Raw genomic sequence first — 18,377 nt, 5'->3', positions numbered from 1 at the left:
TTAATGTTCTCCTCTTACAACTAAAATCTTTTTCGTTGAATGTAAAGTGTGGGGAAAAAGTTGCCACGTACGTCTTCATTTTTTTTTTTTTTGGCAGGTGCTTGCGCCTCAAACCATTTTAAACTTTGAAGGAATATATATACTATAAATGTTTATATTATTTTTATTTTTTTCTACTCTTATCTTTCAAAGTTTTACTTGTAACATTCATTGAATTGTTTGATTCTGATAAAATTTAAGAATTGTCAAACCAAACGAAATAAGGGAATTATTGTAACTGTGCCTATAGTACATTTGAACAAACGATTGTACCTAAGAATTAATCTTTGCAGAAATTTAGTTTGTATTGTTGGAATATGTTCCCCTTTTTTCTGTTTTGAATCTGAAGATTATAATTTTTTTTTAAAAAGCGGTGCTAATGCACTTCCGCGCTATTTTTTTAAAATCGTATTTCCAAGTTTAATTAAAGTTTTGATGTGTTTTTTGTTTTTTTTTAATTATTCAATTGTAAGGTTACACTGCCACTTCCAATGTTAAGAATAGCTTTTTAAATAACGTTATTATTTCAGCACGGATCAATAAGTGCATGATTACCAAAAAAAAAGCAAAGTATAATTTCACGCAAGAAAATCGCTAGCGCCCATGTCTTTTAACCAAGTAATTTTTGTTTTACGGTTTTCAAATTTTTATAACGTCCCACAAATTTATAAGAAAAATAGGGGGGTTGTATTACTGTACACATAGATTCGAAAAAGTTGTAAAAAAAAAAAAAATAAATAAAAACAAATATATAACAAATATTATCAAAGACAAGATAAGTTACTTTTCTACCTAACTGGATGTTGTTAGTGTTTTTATTTAATGTAACATGTTTATTCGGCTCGAAAAACGTACAATGTTTACCGATGTATTGGAAAATTTAAAATGGTGGCCATGGCCGACTCTCTCTCTCTCTCTTTGGCCCGGTAAGTTTGGAAAAAGGAGTTATAAATAAATAAATAAATAAAACTAGACAAAATACAGTTAAAAACTCGCCTAATATATGTTACCATGACATAGGCTGACATATATTCGATGGGTTTTTAACAGTATTTTGCATATTTTTTTTATTTTTAACTCCTTTTCCCAAACTTACCGTGTCAAAGAGAGAGAGAGTTCGGCCGCTATTTTAAATTTTGCTATACATCGGTAAACACTGTTTTTCGAGCTGAATAAACATGTTACATTGAATAAAAACACTAAAAGCATATCCAGTTAGGTAGAAAAAGTAACTTATTTTGCCTTTGATAATATTTGTTTTTGACAACTTTTTCGAATCTGTGTACAGTAATACAAACCCAAAATAGGTTTTCCATAAATTATCGGAAAGAAAATTGCTGCGACTGGTACAAATTCGGCATAAGTTTAATTTGAGATACGGTAAAAAGTAAAGGTGCTTCTTCGTTATTCGAGTGAAAGTTAAAATATTGACTTTCAAGTAAAATGAGAGGTTGTCATATCGTAATGGAAGTGTCCAAAGATTTTGAAAAATAAGGTAGAAAATCATTACTGAAAATGGTTTTGTTAGAGTTCGAATCGCAACAAGGGAGGTGCTTATTTTCTGAAAACTAAAAATCTTGGACCAATTTAGCAAAACTCAATTTTAGCTAATAGTATCCCAAAACTGTTTTCATCCATAATTAATTTTCTACCTTATCGTTTTTTGTAATTTTGGGATATGTTCATTACTACGACATTACAATTAAGTAGATACCATTGGTTTTACTTGAAATTCAATATTTCGATTTTCTAATTTCACTCTAATAACGAAGAGGCACCAAAGTAAATTAGATTTTATTTCAGAAAAAAAAAAAATCAACATTTTGGTAAATAACAATGAAATACTAGGGGAGATAGTTCACTGATCCTGATAATATAATTGAACTGAATTCAGAATGACATTTTTATTTTAGTAATTTGGTCCAAACAATGACCACAAAATGATATACCTTAATATTTTCATCTGGTTTTAAAAAACTTTTGTGACTAAATTAAAGATGTAAAAGCTGTATAAAAATGTAATGGAGACTCGTGAGTCAAAATATTTCTATATTTTCCTTTGTACTGACGAACAAACACTAAAAAGCAAATGACTCTAATTGCTTAAACCCCTTCCTTCGCTTAGTTTGAATTCACTTCCCTATTCAAGCAAGTTTTCACAGGAACGTGTTAACTCAGATGCAGCTCCATTTCGTGAACATCCACTAGCCAGAAGTATTTTCAATTAATGAAAATGGTTTCAAACCCCAAAAGTAACAAGTTTATCAAATTAATAAGCCGAAGTGAACTTAGAAACTCATAAAACCAGAAAATAAACAGATAACAGCTAGAAATTCAACCGGCCGAACCTCGAATAAGGCGCAAGAACGTACACTCTACAGGTGTAGATGAGTTGAAAAGGAATCTTCAGTGACTTGTGTACAAGCCTTCATCTCTTGCACACATTCTTACACATTAGCGAGAGTTAGGCGAACAGAAACAAATTGCTATCCATTCACACACACGCACTTACAAGAACAAGGTAAACTCACACATACACACTGTACGAAACCATGCTGCCATATACTCACATACGTACATTACTTGCATACGCATATTATTCGCACTATGAACATTTTGACTACTAATTCGACTTTCTTTATATCAAACATGAATTTGCATTAATGAACATTTTCTTATTAGTTGAAAATAATTTTTATATTCTTACTAGCAAGCTACCCGGCGTTGCCTAGTCATAATATATGCTTAAATATGATATTTAAATTTGTGCAGATTTCGTATGTATTATTATAGTTAATTCTCTATCGATTATTTCATATTATATTGTACCCAATAAAAAAGACTGGAGTGCCATTAACTAGACTTGAAACTGAAACCAAAATTTACAAGGTTCAAGCAAGCAAGCAAAGACACCTTGATGGTCCACAGAGTTTTTGTAATTATTAAGTCTTCATAATTAAGATAACCTTATAATATAAAAATGTTTTTAAAAATTTTGCCCCCCCCTTTTTTTTTTCAATTTACATAACTATATTTGTTTTAGTAAGCACTTGATAACTGATGACCCTTATATTTTTATATGCATGCCCATATGTATACATCTTTTATTACCAATTTATATTAATTGTTGGTGTGGTTTTTGTCAATACCCAAAGATGCTATTGTCATCCAAAATAGTCCTACCAAAACCAGAGACCATGCCATATCTCCAGTGAAGAAATCCTTCTAGATTGAAGCATTTGTCTAACTTTGATCTTGTTGATGAGCAGCAAATAAGGAAATTTTATTTTAATTTAAACATGTTTGCACCTTTTTGATCAATGAATATCTTTTATACCCCCTCCCCCTTACTTTTGTGGAGATATAATCTGAACAACGTCAAAAAGTGACTGAGTTGAGTAGCCAACCCCTTTCTCAGGTTTGTTGTAATACGCTCTCCTCTTCACATCAAAAAGCAAGTTTTCACGGAAGGTTTTAACTCAATATTTTTCAACCAATGAAAATCGTTTTAATTCCAAAATCTAACAAGCCTATGTTAAATTAACAATACTTCTAAAAACAATGATCTGACCAACGAAATCAGTTGCCAAAGATCATACCCAGCGCAGTAGCGCAGCGCACCGCACCTCGACCCCCACCTCAGGCCTTTGACCGGTGTGCGAAATAAAATAATAAAAAAAAAACACTTCAAAACTCGCATGCAGCTCCATTTCGTGAACATCTACTAACCAGAATAAGACCCCCCCCCCCCAACATTGCCTAATTCTCACAATATGTATAATACTCCTGCGCACATATTCACACTAACAAGTATAAAGATATACACATCTTTATACCTCGTGTCTGACATTCACTCAATATTTTCTTACCCAAAACACAAGTTTGCATAAATTTTTTTACTAAAAATGACTTATCTTTTGGTAAACTTATAGTTATATAAATAGTTTGTTTTTTAATGTTTTTCTCGATTTTTCAAAAACACTGCTTAAGTTAACATTACTAGCTGGTCCCTAATATTCCTCAATGTTTCATTTATTGCTATTTTAATATGCATACACGTCCGTTTAATTCGCTTATTTTTTAAATTTTTTTTTTCCTTCACCATAGTGTAACATTTCTAGACAATTTATATCAATTGTCGGCGTGATTCTTGGCGATACCTACAGATGCTATTGTCATTGTCCAAAATGACCGTACTAAGTCCAGGGACCATGCTATTGCTACAATGCTACACCCTCGCAACAATTATTCAAGTAACATAGCATAGGTCTCTTTCATTAAAAATTTAACATATATATATATTTATATTATATGTTGGTTTGTTTTTTGGTTTTAGCGATATGTTTTGAACGAATTCAATTATTTACGAAAGGGCATTTTTACCTAAATGCGAGCTGGGAATAATTTTACCTTTTAACCAATTTGGTACCCCCACATGGGGAGTGGTATATATTATTTATTATTTTTAAAATGTAATTATCCATTATTATACTTGCATATACACAATTACATTTTAAAAATAATATATATAAAAATAAATTAGTGGCCTGGCACAAACAAGCAAAAAAAAAATATCCCTAAACAAAATTCATCCTAAAGCAGCAAAACTAAAGCTAGCCTGCCAGGACACTATATATACAAATGTAGGCAAATTTGGGCATATTTTATTGCTTTGAAAACATATATATATATATGCATATATTTTTTTTTTTTTTTTTTTTTTTTTTTACCGATTATCATAAATTTTAAGTATAGAATAGTAGTCTTCAGAAAGTCTGTAAATTTTCATGTAATTTCGTCTCATAGAACCAAAGACATGAACATTTCAATATTCAATTTGGCTGTGTGTGTGTGTATATATATATATATATATATATATATATTATATATATGTGTGTGTGTTTACCATCTTTTTTGGCAATTTTATAAGTTCCAAATTTCAGCGACTACTGATCAGATTTAACAAATGAGGGCTTGTTGGAAAGCTAACGGTCTGAATTGTGCAGTGGGTGAGGTGACATTTGCCCTTAAAGTCGCACATTAAGGGGATAATCCATTATCCAATTTTTGGCACTTTTTTACAGCCAGTTTTTTTCTTTTTTTTTTTTTTTTTACAATGTGGTCATCACTTATCTAGGCCCGGAAGCCACTCAGGGATTTTGTTTTCCTAGTTTTGCATATGAATTACAAAATATTTGATATTTTCCCCCAAACCTCTGGCCCTGGTGGAGGGGAGACTAAAACTTGCTGCTATGGTTTCACATGATCATAACAGCAAGGGAAGACTTGATTCCAAATATTTCTCATGTTATATCTCCCCTCTTTGGTTTTAATACATAAAATAAATTTCACAGTGTGTGAGGATTATTTGATACTAGAGATATTCATAATCGTACCCTATTTCCAAAAGAGGGGAGTCATAACATATGAGAAATATTTGGAATGAAGTTTTCCTTTACTGTTATTTTAGATCATTTGGAACCATAGCAGCAAGTTTTAGTCTCCCCTCCATCAAGGCCAAAGGTTTTGGGGAAGTGTGTGTGTGTGTGTGTGTGTGTGTGTGTGTGTGTGTATCCTCTATTATATAAAAGGAACTTTGTGCAAGTTCGTTCCCTACGGACTCAGAAACGGGTGGGCTGATATATATATATATATATATATATTTTTTTTTTTTTTTTTTTTCACACGAAGGTATTTTATGTGTCTGGGAGTGCTCTTATGTGATCTTGTATCAGAATGCAACTGATAAGTATCTATAATAACAAAAAAATGTAATTATAAAGAAGGAAGTTCAATTTTAATGAAAGTTAATACTTTCAACAACCTAACATCACAAGTGCATTTGAAAAGTTTTATCACCATACAAGCAGAAAAGCCCAGCCTATAAAATCAACTATAGATTCTTTTCTGAGAAGAGTACGTTTGAAACGAATGTTTCTGTTTAGAGCATAATTGAACCATGGTACTTGACTTTTGCATTTTAAACTTCAAGTGAAGCTATTATTTACAGATAATTTTATAAAATCAACATTCTCTACAGTGCAATGTAGACTAAAATATATTATGGACTGTCACTGGAGGGAGGCATGTGAAGCTTCCTCCTGGTACACTGAAGGGGGAAGGGGTCCCTAACTAGGCAATCTATCGATTTGATTAAAAAAATAGGCGATTTTTACCGATTTCGATGACAATAAAAGTATGAGAGGGTGGAACATTTGTTGATCTTCATTCAAACCCGGACAACGTCAGGTCTCCCTGTTTATCGATAATGAAAGTGGAGTTAATCAACTATTGTTCCCATTACTTTGTTCCTATTGTTGCAGACAGCAGTGACGTGTTAGCAAAGAAATGCGTTATTGTAAGACACAAACATGATTTTTCTAGATTCAAATAGAAATAACAAAATCGTTATATGTTCCAAAACTCAATTTTTTGGTGTCTCAAAAGATATCAAACACAACAGTCTGAAGAACATATGACACAGAGCATAAAATATATATCTTATGAGAAGATGTACCCAGTGTTGCTTAGTATTAAACGTAATTTTAAATTCCTTTTGAAAAAAAAAAAAAAAATGTGCACGCGAGTATTATGTTTTTTCTAATTTCTAAACAGTTCACTTCTTGTAAGTAAAAAAAAAAAATACTCAAGCTGAAAACACAATGTAAAAATAGTCAAGTATGATAACCATTACACCAGCTTGCCACGTCTTAAAAAAGTGTATGCAAACCTTGCGAAACAGTTGACAGACAAATAAATATCCAATGACCCCCCCCCCCCACGTACCAATTTTTCAATTTTGACCCCTTAGCAGCTCTCTTTTTTTCTGGATGAAAACTGATGAAAAAAGTTTTTCACATGTCTGAATACCTTATATACCAAATTTCAAGTCTGTAAATCAAAAATTTATTGAGTACATAGGTTGAAGTGTCCTTTCAGACACACACTCACATTCTCACAATTATAGATATATAGATTAACATGGATGTTAATAAAACAGGCACAACAAGAATGGGAGAAAATTAACAAAATAATTGTGGTGAAATGATAATGTTCTTGTTTGGAGTGACTAAGGGTTTTAGGATAAAGCAAATTCAAAATTTTCAAAATGTTGGTATAAAAAAGGAATAATGCTTTTGCTTTGAATAAATGGTCTCTGAATGAAAAACTGTTCAAAAGGTACCTATTTTTTTCTTTTTCGGTTAGGAAAAGTTGAAATGTTCACCATATATAATTGAAATAGTTTGTTACTAGTGAACTTCAAAGTCTAAAGATCAATATTTTCATTTAATGTGTTTTGTGGTGTTTCCAGGGCAAGAGATCAAATATTTTCTTTCAATTAAAAATATAGTTATCTGATAGATTACACAGTGTAATATTTGACAATGTCTTTTTCAAAGGTTGATTTTAAGCTTCAGGTTTAAATGATTTTTTTAGTGTGTCTAGGTTGATGACTAGGGCTATGACAACAGCATATTCTTTTCATTGTTTTGACTCTCGAGTGTGTATCCGTTGATATCTTATATGCTTTTATATAGTGATGTAGTTCTCGGTTGATAACCTGTGATGGATAAATACTCCAGAGTTAAAACAATAAGAATATGCTGTTGTCATAGCCCTATTCTTGACTTTGAGGATAGCTGAAAGATTATGTTCTGAAAAGAGTTTTTAGGTATGGTCTTGCGAAATTCACATTTCTGATGACTGGATCCAAACTGAAGAAACTCTACATGTTGATTCTATATACAGACTCATATATAGACAAATCCTCTCCATCGTATAATTATCATTATGATTTATTTTAGTCGTTCTCCTATATTTGTTTTTCCTTTCTGATAGTTTGATTTTATTTTAGTCATCTTCCTGTTTGAATTAGTTTCCCTATACAACCCCCCCCCCCAAAAAAAAAACTCTATTCGGCTTTGAAAATTGAGGGTGAAACCTGGTCGGCTGACTCTACCTCCTTATTTAATTTTTTTTAACCTTCATTTAATGTTTTCCCTCCGCCCTTTTTACCACGAATACAAAAAAAAACTCTGTCTTCCCTTTTTAACAGCTATAATATAGACAAAAATGTATAAAAATATCTTTGATTCTCTTTTGTCCAGAATCTATCAAAAGTTAGTATTGTCAGTTATACAATAAATTATGGCATGGCAAAGCACAACCACTATGCTTGCGGATATGCTATTCGTGTGATATTTAGGGTATGACAAATTGCTTCTGAGTTTTTTTCTTTTTTTCTTAATAGGAAATATTTTTACAAAATGGAAATGAAAAGTATATCGATATATTTATATCAACAAATAAATTTTCCCAAATCTTGGTTTGTCAGTCTGAAATTTAAAAAAAAATTATTTTTTACAAACTTTTAGCAAAAAAAAAAAAAAAAAAAAAAAAAGCATGCCAGTCTAAATTAAAAAATTGCAAGAATCCCAGGTTGCTCGAATGACATGTCTAAATATTACATGAATAGAGAATCGGCCAGAGCAGTTGTACATTTGTCGTACGTAATTAGTAAAACCCGAGTAATTGTTAGTTATATGAAAAGCAGTATTGGTGAGAACATTCTTGTAGGACTGAAAAATCTTCAAAATTTCTCTAAATCTAATAAGTTTTAATTGTCTATAAAAATGTTGGTGTAATCAAGAACATTTCACTCATTAAATCTTTCATTGAAACATTTGTTTTAGCTGACTCCGATGTTAAATCCATAATTAAAAAGTATGAACTATTATTACTGCAAATATTTTTAAACTTGGTCAAAAACTGTCTGCATATGTTGTAATCAATTGTTGGTTGCGATCATCCATAACGTTTTAGCATCTGTGTACATTCCGTTAAGTGTGACATGCTGAACCTTCTAGAAATTGGACCTTTTGATTCAAAAGTTCAGGGTTCACAAACTAATGGAAAAGGAAAGGATCAATAAATGATCCGAAAGAAATGCCAAAGGACAGAAATCAATCCAGCAACTTCACCAGGATTATTACCAAAATAAGGATGTTTTCAATTCTATAGGGAGAGGTTTTAACATCTAGAGCCCTGCTGGTAGGTCATTTTCTCCCATGAAAATGACATCAGGGAGATTCCTCTCCCTCTCATCTTCTCTTGAAGAACTAAAATAGACTCGACTTTTAATGCATCTAAAATAAACCTTTTATCTTTACATCATCGCTCTGATCCCCATCTGGCATCAATTGAAATGAATGGCTCTCGTCTTAAGGAAGCCTCATGTTTTGACAAACTTCTGGGCTTGACTTTTACTCCTGATCTGAAATGGAACATGTACATCAAATCTGTTGCCAAGGCCGCTAGAAAAATGGTGGGATCCTTTATCGATCCAGTAGATATCTCACTGCTGATGCAATTCTCTATCTATATAAGAGCCAGGTACGTCCAAGGATGGAGTACTGTTGCCACATCTGGGCAGGAGCTGCTAGAAAGAATTTGTTTTGTCTTGATATAGTTCAAAATAGATTTCGTAGCCTCGTAGGAGATATGCTTTTCTATTTCCTGCAACCTCTTTCTCACAGAAGAGATGTTGCAAGTTTGTCTCTGCTTTATCGTTATTTTCATGGAAAGTGCTCAACTGAGCTTCAATCTATGGTACCCCCCTCGCCAAACTTTCACAAGACACACGCGTCTAGCTGAAAACACTATCAATAATTCCCCCCACTCTTTATCTGTGCCTAAACCTAAACATAGATTTCATGAACAAAGCTTCTTTCTTAGAAGTGCACGCCTGTGGAACTGTCTTCCGTTTTCCTGCTTTCCAGCTGACTACAATATGATTGTCTTCAAGGCCAATGTAAACAAGTTTTTGATGAACCATTCCACTTAAGTTAACAAATTTACTGAATTTCCATTACTAACGATTACTATATTGTCCAATTGACTACTGTACACCCTTATCTTCGAATGGTCTCTGGGCCTTGGTAAGTGGTGATGCGTATATAAAAAAAAAAAGTCGCTTAAGACTAAAAGCCACTCACAGATAAGAGTTAATTAGATAGTGACTATCATTCAATTGATAATCTATGAGTGGATTAAAAATTCTACATGCTACATGTTCAAAATAACAAGCAACTAAAAAAAAAAACAGCAATTCTTTCACCTTTGTCAAAAACATTGTTCAGCTTTGATTTTGGTCTCCATATGTTAGGATATGCAAGGTATTTTGTTCCATCAATAGCAAATATTGGTGCATTTGAAAGAAATCGCTAAAAACAAAATCCAACTACAAATGAAAAAGTGCTTTTCACCAAGACATTGTACTCTGTCACAAGTCGATAGCAATAAAGGCAAAACTATATGAATTGCACCCGCACCTATCCTAGTCAGGCAGTGATTTGGACATTAGTCTTCCCAGCGGACGCAGTGATTTTTTACACCCCCCACCTCCCAGACCACAGATAAAAGCATATGCGAGAATGAATACTGCGCTGTTCCTCTTTGAAGGAATGCCCAGTGAAGACTATCGCCACCTCCCTGCCTTGTCTGATCATGTAGGGAAAATTGTGGAAACCAAGAAAATGACTTACCGTAAAAACAAGGCACTTTGGCCATTTCAAATTGTCCTTTTCAAGGGCTAGCATTTTTGTCTCACGCGGCTAGGATTTGGGCTCAGTGTGGCACTTCTCATTATAAAATCTGTTATCAACACCATCATATTGCAAGACCACATCATCTAGTGCACTGTGTCAGCAAAAGTCGATGACATTTTCATTAATGAAAGTTTGGTCTCTGCATTGTATGCGCACCAGCATTTTTTCGGACCTCTGTTTGGTCTGCAAAATGTGTTATTAAAAGATGGAGCTAGAGTTCTTGGCTTGCAAGTTGAGGAAGAAAGTTGCACCTTGCAATGGAGATGAGGAAATCAGATTCTGAAAATCCCTGTGTGCAGACCCATCAGTGCGTGCTTTCCTATGTGGGGAATCTTGTTAGTCATTTTTCTGTGTGTGGGTGGCTCAGGGTTGCAGTCGTGTTCAAGTGCATAGTAACCGCAGCAACCAAGGGCTGGGCGAAGAGATCAAAGACCTTTCTTTCTGTTGCATATTAGCAGAGATAAGGACCTTGTCGGAGTAGAATGGTGCATGGGTGGCAGTGAGATTACAGTCTGGGTAGATGCAAATTCTGTAGCTATGGAAGTGGCATTGAAGATGCGTATTGGCTGTGTCTGAGCAACGATGCCAGGCATATAAATTTAGCCGAGCTTGACACAGCACTCATGGAGGGGGGGGTCAACTTGGCCCTCCAGTGGGTGGCAATGGCATTAAACTTGGTCACTGATTTGGCATACGTGCACTGGTGAATTTCCGACACCCTAACCAAAAGGGAACAAGTAAATGTGATATTCATACAGTTTTGTCAGAACCACACAGATCGTCTCACCAGAGTACTAGATCTACTAAAAGAAGGAGGGAGGCCACTGCTTGAAAACTGTGCAGTGGTGGGTGGATGACTGGACCAAGACCAGGTAGCCAATGTCCATTGTCAAAAAAAACCCCTGTACTTTGCCAGATTAATCAACCCACAAATACCCAGAGAGAAAGTTAAATCTCTTGTAAAAGCCTGCCAGTCGATCGATCTAACACCTGTTCACTGGACAAGAGGGAAACTGAATACAAAAGACAACTGGAACAAACTGGATATAACTGACCACAATGGTGAGAATTTTTTTTTTTTTTTTACACTTACTGATTGCGGTCCAGCTAGGTTTGGTGGCATCATCATCCAACAGTTAATAACTTCCTTGAGTTAAGTTCATCAATGGAGATACTGACCACCAATCGCACTGCATTTACTCTTAAGGAGTTCAAGAAATTTGTGGATAGTTGGAACGTGCATCTGCGGTTTCAATGTGCCTATTTGCTGAGTGGAAACCGGATCATCAAACAAAACCACAGAACTCTCAAGACCATTGCAACCAGAAAATACTGTACAGTGTTTAAGCTGGCCTTACTGGTATATCACCTCAAAAGAAGACGTTACACCTTCCACAGTACCGGCCGACACACTGCACAGGTGGCATGTCAGGGTGAAGGGCATTGAAGCCAATCCACTGCTTGAACTAGAAGTGACTGGAGAGAAGTTTAAGAAGGGAGATATCATTTGGGTCAAAAACCCGTGTGACAGGTGTACGACAAAGTATTGTACCAGATGTGTTACCGAAGAAACCAGCCCATAATGATGGTGTACTCCGTCATGTTAAAGACTTATGGCTGGTGACACAATAGCGACCAATCTTGGATGATGAAAGCGAATCAGATTCTGAAACCAGTGAACCATCACTCTGGTTTATGCCAACCCCATCAGGCATGAATTCAGATATTAGCAGCCTCCTTGCAGATGTGATTCTCAGCCCTCAGACTGTGGACAAAAGTACATGTGAGGATGAAGCCTGCATCGTTCCTCTTCAAAGAAGCGCCCAGCGAAGACTATCACCACTTTCCTGCTTTGTCTGTGATTATGAGATCAGAGTGTAGGGAAAATTGTGGAAACCAAGAAAATGGCTTAACATTAAAATGTCTGCGCCATGTGGAATCAAACTCCTAGGTGGGAATGGGGAAGAGTAGAGATTGCGGTGCCTACAACTTTTTATAACTAGTGATCTCGCAAAGTGTCCCAAAATCTCACTGCTTGACTGCATAAAAATAGGCTACAACAAGAATGCAGACAGATGGTTGTAGGAGAATCCTTGGACACGGTTGTTGCATATTACTGAGTCACTGCTTTTTTATTTTATTTTTTTTACGTTACAATTCTCTCTTCCTCTCTCTATCTATCTATATATATGTGTGTGTGTTCAAAAAGACTTGATAAAAAAAGCTTTCACGGTTTTGATAGATTTATATGAAATCTTAATATCAAAACCATGAAAGCTTTTTTTTTTTTATCGAGTCTTTTTGAACTGAACCGAGAATTGAACTAGTCAGTGAGTAGGTAGCTTGAATTACTACTTTCTTTTGTAAGATGCTAAGCATTTGTTAAAACAAATTATCTAGAATGGTTCATTGTTAAAGAATTGTAAATATGTTGCGAGGGTATAGAAAGCATGTTCACAACTTAGCAATAAAGAAAACCATTATACCAGTATATATATAAAATTACATTATTTATTTAAAACAAAACAAAGTTCATACATTAGTGCAATAATTGGGTAGTCATGTAAGGACGTGTGATTGTGGCTTGTACATGTTGACCTCTGTGGAAGTGTGCACAAATAGAGGTTATAGTTCATATTTTATACGAGCGGCTTAATTATATGTCTTGGATTGTTCATATTGTATTAGCTCTATGTGTAAGCATCTTACAGGTAACAATGTTTATATGAAAACTATGCAAGCCTACCTCATGTTTCTGTCGTCGCTCTCAGAGTGCATGCTTATGAAGCGTGTGGTTTATGTGTGCATGGCTTGGTGTCAAGCGAAGAAGAGAAGGGAGACGGAAGCCTAATGTCAAAGGTCACTGGAAATACATGCGCCTCAAAGTCGTGTGATGCCTGCACGTGCTCCGCTCCATGCTTGTTCTGTCTGTGCGTTTGATCCAGAATAAGCAAGTTTGGCAGGTCTAAACGGCTCACTATAAATATGAATTATAATTGTCTGACTTTAAACTTTGACTTCTCTCTAGATATGTTTCAAGCTTACTAGATGCAATCTATTTTCAAGTTTACATTTAGAATTGTAAACAATCCTTTAAGTCTTTCAATCAATTATTCATGAAAAAAATAAATCAAACATAAAAATGCTAAGTTTATGCAGTAATTTGTAGTGAAATTGAAAACCAGTGTTTAACCGTGGCAAACATAAATATATAAGGTGCCTTAAATAAGTTTCCAGGCTTTTTTGTATGGGCACTTTTATTGATAGTACTCACCTCGAGTCTTCTTTGAAGTAATTTCCTCTGGCTGCAATGCACTTCTGGAAGGCCCCATGGAAAAGTCCTCTTGTATAAGTGTGTCAATAACCCTCATCACAGCCTCTTTCACCTTGATTGTCTCATAACGACAGCCTCTAAGGTTTTCCTTGAGCTTAAAGAATAATCAAAAACCACAGGGAGCAAGATCTGGATTATAGGGAGTGTGAGAAACTGTCTTGATGTCCATCTTGGTCAAATAGTGTGTGACTAGGATGAAGTTGTGAACTAGTGCATTGTCCTAGTAGAAATGAAGAGTGCTGGTATCTTCTGGCATAAACTCTTTCTAAACTCCCTTAAAACATAATATTCTTTGTTTACTGACCAGTGGGAACCCAGTGCATGCATATCATGCCCATGCTGTCAAAAACAGGGATCATCATGTTTCTGGTTGGTTTTGCTCTGTCTGACCTTCTTGGATCTGGAAGAGCTAGCATGCTTCCCCTGGGAATTCTGTCTCTTGGTCTTTGGGTCATAGCAGTAGATTCAGCTTTCATCACAAGTCACCAGGGCATAAAGAACTGCAGGATCGACCCTTTCCCTGCTGTCATGACGTTTTACTTTCTGATCTTCTCTGCACACCCTTGGGACAAACTTTGCACAAATCTTTTTTCATATCTTCAGTTCCTCATGTATAATTTTGTGTACAGTTCCAATGCTGACATCAAACTGTGCACTTAATGTCTCTTTAGACACATGACAGTGCTTATCTATGAAATTCTTTATTTGGCCAATCAACTCTGGTGTTCTGACTTCATTACTCATCCCACACCTCTCATCATCCCTCACAGAATTCCTGCTTTCCTTGAATTTCTTATGCCACTCAAAAAGTGATGCTCGATTCATGCAAGATAGTCCAAAAGCAGTCTGAAGCATTCCATACGTTTCTGTGGCATTTTTCCAAGTTTAAAACAGAATTTTATTGCATATCATTCTTCTAAAGTGTCCTTGCATTTTTGAAATTCACCAACTGTGACAATCAGTATGGTGTATTCCAATTCCTGCGGTAGCTGTTTATTTGAACTTAAAATCATAAAAATTGGTCAGTCATTTCTGTCATCTCGTACAATATACAGTAGAACCCCAGGATATGGCATTAAAAATTAGTAACAAAATACAGTACAGTATATAATACACATGTATTTAATCAAATAACATAAATAACACTGTAAGGCAGGGCAAAAACAGTAACCACAGGCCATAAAAACAGCGTATTCCACATCGTAACCTGAAAAAACTGTATCCTAGGGCCACAGTATCCCAACGTTTTATTGTATAGCAATAACATACTAAATTTTCAGGGATCTACGACAATTTTAAATGCCTGTACAAAAAAATTTAAGGTACCTCCTACATGGCCCTTGCACTAAAGTCATGTAATCTGCTGATGTCATGGAATAAAGTTTAGATATGACCGGAAGCTCCTCTGTTGTATCAAATTGCAGAGGGAAATTACAAAAATTGTCAATAGAGGCGCGCGGAATTTCTATTTAAATACATGCAATTAAAAGAATTTATTGCCGGAGAAATACAACAAAAGAAGATATTTATATTTTGTAAGTTTGTTTATTATTAAAATTTGAAATTTAAAAAGCTAAAACGATGTGCTTTTTTTTTTTTCTTTCTTTAAAGATAAATATTTATTTAATTTTTCAAATAAATCTTTAAATGAGTTTAATTATGATGAATTATTTTTTTCATTTAACTATTAATTTTTTAACACTTCAGGGCAATATGCTTTGTTTGATGTGAACAAAATTTAAAAATGTTTCTGAAACTCCAAAAGATTTCTCATGTTTTCCTGGTGTATCAAAGAATATTTTTATCTGTTTATTTATAATGTATACTTATTAACCACAAACTGGTCTTGTACACAAACTATATAACTTCTTTCATTATTTTTATATAAACCATGTTTTAGTTTAAAAAAGGAAAAAGAAAAAAAAATCTGAACATGTGAAAATCGTGTATAAATGAAATCCATGCAGGAAAAATAAAGTAGCCATCTTTATAAGCAAGTAGGTGCTAGCTATAAAAAAACAAACTGTAGCTTAAGTTCATAAAGATGATGACCGTTTTTCAGCATTTTGATTTCATCACTTCACGGGTACAATTTGCTATGACTTGTTTTTATTTTAATACTTATGCAGAGAAAGTTTTGTTCTGAAATATTTAGAAAACTATTAACATGTGGAGGGCAGGGTGTTTTGTAACTATTCTGTACAATTTAAAAAAACAAGATACTGTAAAACTTAATTCTATTAAAAATAGCATGGTACATTCTCGGTATAAGCACCATTATTTCTTTTAAAAGCATGGTAAATAAAAAGTTTGGAAGCAATGTTGGAACTCATTTCACTAAAAAATTTGTGACTAAATTAGGAATTCTATTTATTTTGTGCAAATAAGCTCTATTGAAAACGGAACTTATCTAAGTTCTTCCATTTTGCTTGAGATCTCATTCCATGTTTTAAATTACCTTGTGTATCTAATTATATATATATATATATATATATATATATATATAACTGCTCAATACTCTAGAGTTTGGCAGCAGTATAAAATATACGCTTGTCACAAGTGTTTCATTTTATAGAAGGAATTTGTCTAAAAATTAGCCTGGTAATTCTTTTAATAGAAACAAACATTTGTGTAGTTCACTTGCTATAAATATGTATTTCGACACTATTACACACATACACACAAATGCTTATGTTTGCAGAATATTATGGTTTGTTCTTAAAATGATAAAGGTATATTTATGTGAAAAACAAATCAATGTCTATTTTATTAGAAAAGTGTAAATATACTTTATTAGTTGGTTTTAACACTGAAGTCGTCGTTTTAAGATTTAGGAGAAATAATAAATAAATGAAATGCATTATTTTATATATTTATAAAAGTAATTTCTAACAGTTAAGAAAAAGAAAAAAAATTAGAAAGCCATAAATGTAATGCTAGCAGTAATTAAAAATCTAAAAATTTTGTAAAAAAAAAAACTTTTATTGTCAGTCTGTTGAACAGATCTTTCTTGCTAGGACTTCAGATTATGGCGTCATTTTTCAGTGCAAGGGCCCAACTCTATATTTATGATACCCACGGTTTAACCATTTTACCCTAACCCCCATCCTTAAACGAATGTACGTTTTTTTTATTTTAGCAATTTATTTTTGCTCTCCTATGCTTCCTGACTCGTGAAGGTTTTGGGTGGTTGAAGTTAACAGAAAAACAAAAAGGAGTATAAAAACAAATTTACAACAAAGAATCTTTACCACAAGAAAGTAGTTTTCTATTGATCTGCATAGCTTTTCAGTTTTGGAACTTAAGTTTTTTGGGGTTTTTTTTTTTTTTTTCAGATTTTGTATCAAAACCTAGAAATCTTGTAAAAATAAGGACTCAAGATGATATTGTTTCTTTGATGTGAAGATTTGCTGTGATATTTAAAAACTGAAAAATTGAACATTAAACAACTAATACAACTAATAACTGTCACCAATGAACGAAATTTTTAATTTTCAACCGATCTGTACATTTTAACTTAGTGAATCTGTTTTTAAGTTCTTAATTATTTCAAAGTAGTTTGCACTGTGCAAAACTATTCAATTTCACGTAGCAGACATTTTGTTTTGCAGCGATAGAAAATCTGAAAAAAACAAACACTTAAACAGTTCAAGGACTGGTACAGCTTTTGAATGTGACAAAAACAACTTTTTTTTTTTTTAAAATCATAAACCCAACCATCCAGTTCAAAAAATATCAGATGCAGATATCAATAGAAAATTAAAATTTCTTTTATTTGGTAAAAGTTATTTGTTGGAAATGATTTTTTTTTACTGTTAACTAAACCTGGCGTGCAGTGTAGTTAACATTAGCAAGCCACCCGGCATTCCCTGATCCTAAAATACATTTCAATATATTTTAATTCATGCAGATTTTGTATTTATTATTATCGAGCCAATACTCTGTTGATTATTATATTGTACCCAATATATAGTAGTGATTTTAAAAATAAAAAAAATGACAGGTGGCATCAACTAGAATAGCACAGCTTCAGTCATTACCATTTAAGCATTTGTCAGATAAATAAGAAACATAAATGTGTGTGTGTGTTTATATATATATATGTACATTTGCACATGCATAGAGGAGCACTTAAGTAGACTTATGCCTGTTAAGTCCTATTTTTTTTTTTTTTAATTTCAATTTTGACCCCTTAGACATTTTTATCAACTAAAGACCAAATCGAATTTATTCCAGATACAAAACCTCTGTATATCAAGTTTCAAGTCTATAGATAAAAAATTGACAGGAATTTGGTAGAAACCGTTCTTCAGACAGACTAGGTTACTTATATATATTTATATACGAGAGAGATTAAATTTGAATTAAAATTGATCCCTCACATACATCCTCCTCTT

At 33.5% G+C, this 18,377-nt stretch overlaps 1 protein-coding gene across 1 annotated transcript in view; it reads left to right on the top strand.

Moving 5' to 3' along the window:
* Positions 1–18,377, top strand: part of LOC145293190 (uncharacterized) — a 41,004-nt gene that overhangs the window by 4,046 nt on the left and 18,581 nt on the right. The gene's annotated exons all lie outside the window — the stretch shown is intronic.

The sequence above is a fragment of the Euprymna scolopes genome, chromosome 14, assembly GCF_053919585.1.
Source record: "Euprymna scolopes isolate OS-2025 chromosome 14, ASM5391958v1, whole genome shotgun sequence".
Classification (NCBI taxonomy): domain Eukaryota; kingdom Metazoa; phylum Mollusca; class Cephalopoda; order Sepiida; family Sepiolidae; genus Euprymna; species Euprymna scolopes.
This window is presented reverse-complemented; position numbering and strand designations above follow the sequence as displayed.